At 37.7% G+C, this 7937-nt stretch overlaps 1 protein-coding gene across 3 annotated transcripts in view; it reads left to right on the top strand.

Moving 5' to 3' along the window:
- CSTPP1 (centriolar satellite-associated tubulin polyglutamylase complex regulator 1) overlaps positions 1 to 7937 on the top strand; it is a 296345-nt gene that overhangs the window by 99718 nt on the left and 188690 nt on the right. The window lies entirely within an intron of this gene.

Below are 7937 nucleotides of genomic sequence, written 5' to 3' on the forward strand. Positions count from 1 at the left end.
TTAATAATCAGATGAGGGGATGGTATGTAGGAATCGTGTATTTTCTGCATGATTTTTCTGTAAGCCTACAACTTCTCTAATTAAGAAAAAAAATTTTTTTAAGTATCTGTGCAAGCATATATATAACCCACTGTGAAGACGTATGTGCATTTCTAAAGGTAGAAGTTAAAAAGAAAAAAAAATAAAGGATTTCTTCTTCTAAAAAAAAAAAAAGGCACCATAGAAGAATTTGTCTTGACTGGGAAAGGTGAGTAGAAATATTTTTTTATGTGACATGAAAGCACTATGGAATTATAGAGTGGCAGTTAAGAACATACATTTTGGAATCAGGTCTATGTTTGAGGTACTTGCTAGCATGATCGTGTGCAGATTGCTTAGCCTCATCTGTAAAATACTGTTCTAATCTGCTAGCTGCCGGAATGCAATATACCAGGAATGGAATGGCTTTTAAAAAGGAGAATTTAATAAGTTTCTAGTGTACAATTCTAAGGCCAAGAAAATGTCCCAATTACAACAAGTCTATAGAAATGTCCAACCTAAGGCATTCATCCAGGGAAAGATACCTTCGTTCAAGAAGGCCGATGAAATTCAGGGTTTCTCGCTCAAGTGAGAAGGTACATGGTGAACACAGTCAGAGTTTCTCTCTCATCTGGAAGGGCACATGGTGAACACGGCGTCATCTGCTAGCTTCTTCTCCTGGCTTCCTGTTTCAGGAAGCTCCCGGGGAGGCATTTTCCTTCTTCATCTCCAAAGGTTGCTGGCTTGTGGACTTTCTGCTTCATGGTGCTGCAGCATTCTCTGCTGTCTCCAAATCTCCTTCATTCTCCAAAATGTTTCCTCTTTTATAGGACTCCAGAAACTTATGAAGACCCACCCAAATGGGTGGAGACATGTCATCCGTCACCTAATCCAGTTTAACAACCACTCTGGATTAAATCACATCTCCAGGGAGATGATCTGATTACAGTTTCAAACATATAATATTGAAAAGGGATTATTCTGCCTTTATTAAATGGGATTTTGATTAAAACATGGCTTTTCTAGGGTCCATACATCCTTTCAAACCAGCACAAATACCGGTAAATCCATGTTACATGATTGTTAGAAGGATGAAAGAAGATAATGAATGTTAACGTGCTTGGTATTCTTCCCAAAATATAATATCTAATAAATTGTAGCTTCTGTTACTGTTGTTTATACAGTTCTAAGCAAAACAGACAAAGACAACTCTTAACCTTCACGGAAGTTACTTTTTGAAACTCTTTCACCTTTTTTTTGGTAGTAATTTTTTATTTACAAAAACATTGCAAAACTAATTTAGCGGTCCCATATCCCCTTTACACAATTTCCATTAATGTTAACATTTCCTATAACAATACACATTTAGATTATAAATGTTCCTATAAACAACATTTATATTTTAACTCTATGAGTTTGCTTATTCTAATAATTTCATGTCAGTGATATCATACAATATTTGTCCTTTTATTTCTGACTTATTTCACTCAACATAATGTCTTCAAGGTTCATCTATGTTGTCACATGTATCAGAACTTCATTCCTTTTTAGTGCTGAAGAACATTCCATTGTATGTATATACCACAATTTTTTTTTATTAATTAAAAAAATTAACTAACACAACAATAGAAATCAATCCATTCTACATATGCAATCAGTAATTCTTAATATCATCACATAGGTGTATGGTCATCATTTCTCAGTACATATGCATCGATTTAGAGAAAGAAATAGCACTACAACAGAAAAAGAAATAAAGTGATAACACAGAGAGAAAACACAAATAAAAATAAAAAGTACAAAAATATATAAGAGAAAAAAAAAACAAAACAAACAAAAAAAAAACTATAGATCAGATGCAGCTTCATTCAGCGTTCCAAGATAATTACATTACAATTAGGCAGTATTGTGCTGACCATTTTTTTTTTTTTTTTTAGACGTCATACCATTCTACATATGCAATCAGTAATTCTTAACATCATCACATAGATGCATGATCATCGTTTCTTAGTACATTTGCATCGGTTTAGAAGAACTAGCATTATAACAGAAACAGATATAGAATGTTAATATAGAGAAAAAAAATAAAAGTAATAATAATAAGAACAAAACAAACAAAACAAAACAAAACAAAAACCTATAGCTCAGATGCAGCTTCGTTCAGTATTTTAACATGATTACTTTACAATTAGGTATTATTGTACTGTCCACTTTTGAGTTTTTGTATCTAGTCCTATTGCACCGTCTGTATTCCATCACCTCCGATTACCCATTATCTTACCCTGTTTCTAACTCCTGCTGAACTCTGTTACCAATGACATATTCCAAGTTTATTCTCGAGTGTCGATTCACATCATTGGGACCATACAGTATTTGTCTTTTAGCTTTTGGCTAGACTCACTCAGCATAATGTTTTCTAGGTCCATCCATGTTATTACATGCTTCATAAGTTTATCCTGTCTTAACGCTGCATAATATTCCATCGTACGTATATACCACAGTTTGTTTAGCCACTCGTCTGTTGATGGACATTTTGGCTGTTTCCATCTCTTTGCAATTGTAAATAACGCTGCTATAAACATTGGTGTGCAAATGTCTGTTTGAGTTTTTGCCCTTAATTCCTTTGAGTAGATTCCCAGCAATGGTATTGCTGGATCGTATGGCAATTCTATATTCAGCTTTTTGAGGAACCGCCAAACTGCTTTCCACAGTGGTTGCACCATTTGACATTCCCACCAACAGTGGATAAGTGTGCCTCTTTCTCCGCATCCTCTCCAGCACTTGTCATTTTCTGTTTTGTTGATAATGGCCATTCTGGTGGGTGTGAGATGATATCTCATTGTGGTTTTGATTTGCATTTCTCTAATGGCCAGGGACATTGAGCATCTCTTCATGTGTCTTTTGGCCATTTGTATTTCCTCCTCTGAGAGGTGTCTATTCAAGTCTTTTTCCCATTTTGTAATTGGGTTGGCTATCTTTTTGTTGTTGAGTTGAACAATCTCATTATAAATTCTGGATACTAGACCTTTATCTGATATGTCGTTTCCAAATATTGATTCCCATTGTGTAGGCTGTCTTTCTACTTTCTTGATGAAGTTCTTTGATGCACAAAAGTGTTTAATTTTGAGGAGTTCCCATTTATTTATTTCCTTCTTCAGTGCTCTTGCTTTAGGTGTAAGGTCCATAAAACCGCCTCCAATTGTAAGATTCATAAGATATCTCCCTACATTTTCCTCTAACTGTTCTATGGTCTTAGACCTAATGTTTAGATCTTTGATCCATTTTGAGTTAACTTTTGTATAGGGTGTGAGATATGGGTCTTCTTTCATTCTTTTGCATATGGATATCCAGTTCTCTAGGCACCATTTATTGAAGAGACTGTTCTGTCCCAGGTGAGTTGGCTTGACTCCCTTATCAAAGATCAAATGACCATAGATGAGAGGGTCTATATCTGAGCACTCTATTCGATTCCATTGGTTGATATATCTATCTTTATGCCAATACCATGCTGTTTTGACCACTGTGGCTTCATTATATGCCTTAAAGTCTGGCAGCGCAAGACCTCCAGCTTCGTTTTTTTTCCTCAAGATGTTTTTAGCAATTCGGGGCACCCTGCCTTTCCAGATAAATTTGCTTATTGGTTTTTCTATTTCTGAAAAATAAGTTGTTGGGATTTTGATTGGTATTGCATTGAACCTGTAAATCAATTTAGGTAGGATTGACATCTTAACTATATTTAGTCTTCCAATCCATGAACACGGTATGCCCTTCCATCTGTTTAGGTCTTCTGTGATTTCTTTTAGCAGTTTTTTGTAGTTTTCTTTGTATAGGTCTTTTGTCTCTTTAGTTAAATTTATTCCTAGGTATTTTATTCTTTTAGTTGCAATTGTAAATGGGATTCGTTTCTTGATTTCCCCCTCCGCTTGTTCATTGCTAGTGTATAGAAATGCTACAGATTTTTGAATGTTGATCTTGTAACCTGCTACTTTGCTGTACTCATTTATTAGTTCTAGTAGTTTTGTTGTGGATTTTTCCGGGTTTTCGACGTATAGTATCATATCGTCTGCAAACAGTGATAGTTTTACTTCTTCCTTTCCAATTTTGATGCCTTGTATTTCTTTTTCTTGTCTAATTGCTCTGGCTAGAACCTCCAACACAAGGTTGAATAATAGTGGTGATAGTGGACATCCTTGTCTTGTTCCTGATCTTAGGGGGAACGTTTTCAATTTTTCCCCATTAAGGATGATATTAGCTGTGGGTTTTTCATATATTCCCTCTATCATTTTAAGGAAGTTCCCTTGTATTCCTATCCTTTGAAGTGTTTTCAACAGGAAAGGATGTTGAATCTTGTCAAATGCCTTCTCTGCATCAATTGAGATGATCATGTGATTTTTCTGCTTTAATTTGTTGATATGGTGTATTACATTAATTGATTTTCTTATGTTGAACCATCCTTGCATACCTGGGATGAATCCTACTTGGTCATGATGAATAATTCTTTTAATGTGTTGTTGGATACGATTTGCTAGAATTTTATTGAGGATTTTTGCATCAATATTCATTAGAGAGATCGGCCTGTAGTTTTCTTTTCTTGTAATATCTTTGCCTGGTTTTGGTATGAGGGTAATGTTGGCTTCATAGAATGAGTTAGGTAGTTTTCCCTCCACTTCGATTTTTTTGAAGAGTTTGAGGAGAGTTGGTACTAATTCTTTCTGGAATGTTTGATAGAATTCACATGTGAAGCCGTCTGGTCCTGGACTTTTCTTTTTAGGAAGCTTTTGAATGACTGCTTCGATTTCTTTACTTGTGATTGGTTTGTTGAGATCATCTATCTCTTCTTGAGTAAAAGTTGATTGTTCATGTCTTTCCAGGAACCCGTCCATTTCCTCTAAATTGTTGTATTTATTAGCGTAAAGTTGTTCATAGTATCCTGTTATTACCTCCTTTATTTCTGTGAGGTCAGTAGTTATGTCTCCTCTTCCATTTCTGATCTTATTTATTTGCATCCTCTCTCTTCTTCTTTTTGTCAATCTTGCTAAGGGCCCATCAATCTTATTGATTTTCTCATAGAACCAACTTCTGGCCTTATTGATTTTCTCTATTGTTTTCATGTTTTCAATTTCATTTATTTGTGCTCTAATCTTTGTTATTTCTTTCCTTTTGCTTGCTTTGGGGTTAGCTTGCTCTTCTTTCTCCAGTTCTTCCAAATGGATAGTTAATTCCTGAATTTTTGCCTTTTCTTCTTTTCTGATATAGGCATTTAGAGCAATAAATTTCCCTCTTAGCACTGCCTTTGCTGCGTCCCATAAGTTTTGATATGTTGTGTTTTCATTTTCATTCACCTCGAGGTATTTACTAATTTCTCTAGCAATTTTTTCTTTGACCCACTCGTTGTTTAGGAGTGTGTTGTTGAGCCTCCACGTATTTGTGAATTTTCTGGCACTCTGCCTATTATTGATTTCCAGCATCATTCCTTTATGGTCCGAGAAAGTGTTGTGTAAGATTTCAATCTTTTTAAATTTGTTAAGACTTGCTTTGTGACCCAGCATATGGTCTATTTTTGAGAATGATCCATGAGCACTTGAGAAAAAGGTGTATCCTGCTGTTGTGGGATGTAATGTCCTATAAATGTCTATTAAGTCTAGTTCATTTATAGTAATATTCAGATTCTCTATTTCTTTGTTGATCTTCTGTCTAGATGTTCTGTCCCTTGATGAGAGTGGTGAGTTGAAGTCTCCAACTATTATAGTATATGAGTCTATTTCCCTTTTCAGTGTTTGCAGTGTATTCCTCACGTATTTTGGGGCATTCTGGTTCGGTGCGTAAATATTTATGATTGTTATGTCTTCATGTTTAATTGTTCCTTTTATTAGTATATAGTGTCCTTCTTTGTCTCTTTTAACTGCTTTACATTTGAAGTCTAATTTGTTGGATATTAGTATAGCCACTCCTGCTCTTTTCTGGTTGTTATTTGCATGAAATATCTTTTCCCAACCTTTCACTTTCCACCTATGTTTATCTTTGGGTCTAAGATGTGTTTCCTGTAGACAGCATATAAAAGGATCCTGTTTTTTAATCCATTCTGCCAATCTATGTCTTTTGATTGGGGAATTCAGTCCATTGACATTTAGTGTTATTACTGTTTGGATAATATTTTCCTCTAACATTTTGCCTTTTGTATTATATATATCATATCTGATTTTCCTTCTTTCTACACTCTTTTCCATATCTCTCTCTTCTGTCTTTTTGTATCTGACTCTAATGCTCCCTTTAGTCTTTCTTGCAGAGCTGGTCTCTTGGTCACAAATTCTTTCAGTGACTTTTTGTCTGAGAATGTTTTAATTTCTCCCTCATTTTTGAAGGATAATTTTGCTGGATATAGGAGTCTTGGTTGGCAGTTTTTCTCTTTTAGTATTTTAAATATATCATCCCACTGTCTTCTAGCTTCCATGGTTTCTTCTGAGAAATCTACACATAGTCTTATTGGGTTTCCCTTGTATGTGATGGATTGTTTTTCTCTTGCTGCTTTCAAGATCCTCTCTTTCTCATTGACCTCTGACATTCTAACTAGTAAGTGTCTTGGAGAACGCCTATTTGGGTCTAATCTCTTTGGGGTGCGCTGCACTTCTTGGATCTGTAAATTTAGGTCTTTCATAAGAGTTGGGAAATTTTCAGTGAAAATTTCTTCCATTAGTTTTTCTCCTCCTTTTCCCTTCTCTTCTCCTTCTGGGACACCCACAACACGTATATTTGTGCGGTTCATATTGTCCTTGAGTTCCCTGATACCCTGTTCAAATTTCTCCATTCTTTTCCCTATAGTTTCTTTTTCTTTTTGGAATTCAGATGTTCCATCCTCCAAATCACTAATTCTATCTTCTGTCTCTTTAAATCTATCATTGTAAGTATCCATTATTTTTTCTATGTTTGCTACTTTATCCTTCACTTCCATAAGTTCTGCGATTTGTTTTTTCAGTTTTTCTATTTCTTCTTTATGTTCAGCCCATGTCCTCTTCATGTCCTCCCTCAATTTATCGATTTCATTTTTGAAGAGGTTTTCCATTTCTGTTCGTATATTCAGGATTAGTTGTCTCAGCTCTTGTGTCTCATTTGAGCTATTGGTTTGTTCCTTTGACTGGGCCATATTCTCAATCTTTTGAGCGTGGACAGTTATCTTCTGCTGCTGGCGTCTGGGCATTTATTCAGATTTCTCTGGGTGTTGGACCCAGCAAGGTTATAAGATTTTTCTGTGAAATCTCTGGGATCTGTTTTTCTTATCTTGCCCAGTACGTGGCGCACGTGGCACACGTTTGTCTCAAGTGTTTGGAATGGGTCTCCCCCAGTCACCGATCTCCGTGGCCTGGGGCTTTCGGATCCAAATCTCTCCGTTGGTTCAGGGGCCGCGCGTGGTGGGGGCGTCAGCTGCCACGGCTTGAGGGGACCCTGTGGCTGGTTGCGGGCCGCAGCGGGCCTGGGGGATTCCCCACCGGACCAGGAAGCCTCCCGTGGGGGGGGGGGGGGGGCTTCCGCGGCTTGGATAGCCCTCCTATCTGAGACTCGTATCCGCGGACTCGAAGCAGAGACTCGAAGCCGCCCGCAAAAGAGGGGTGCCACCTGCCTCGGCTTGGGAAACTTGCTTCTCCAATACTCTCAGCCGGCCCGGAAAGGGGGGAGGGAGTAGCTCGGACCACCGCAGCTGCCGCTGATCAGGAGATCGCACGCCGCTCGGGGGTCTCACTGCAGCCGAGTCTCGCAGTCAGTCTAGCCAGCCCAGACTTTGGATAGCCCTCTGATCCGGGACTCGTAGCCGCGGACTTAAAGCCGAGACTCGAAGCCGCCCGCAAAAGAAGGGCGCCGCCTGCCTCGGCTTGGGGAACTTACTTCTCCGATACTCTCAGCCGGCCCGGGAAGGAGGGAGGGAT

The sequence above is a fragment of the Tamandua tetradactyla genome, chromosome 8 (genome assembly GCF_023851605.1).
Source record: "Tamandua tetradactyla isolate mTamTet1 chromosome 8, mTamTet1.pri, whole genome shotgun sequence".
Lineage (NCBI taxonomy): Eukaryota > Metazoa > Chordata > Mammalia > Pilosa > Myrmecophagidae > Tamandua > Tamandua tetradactyla.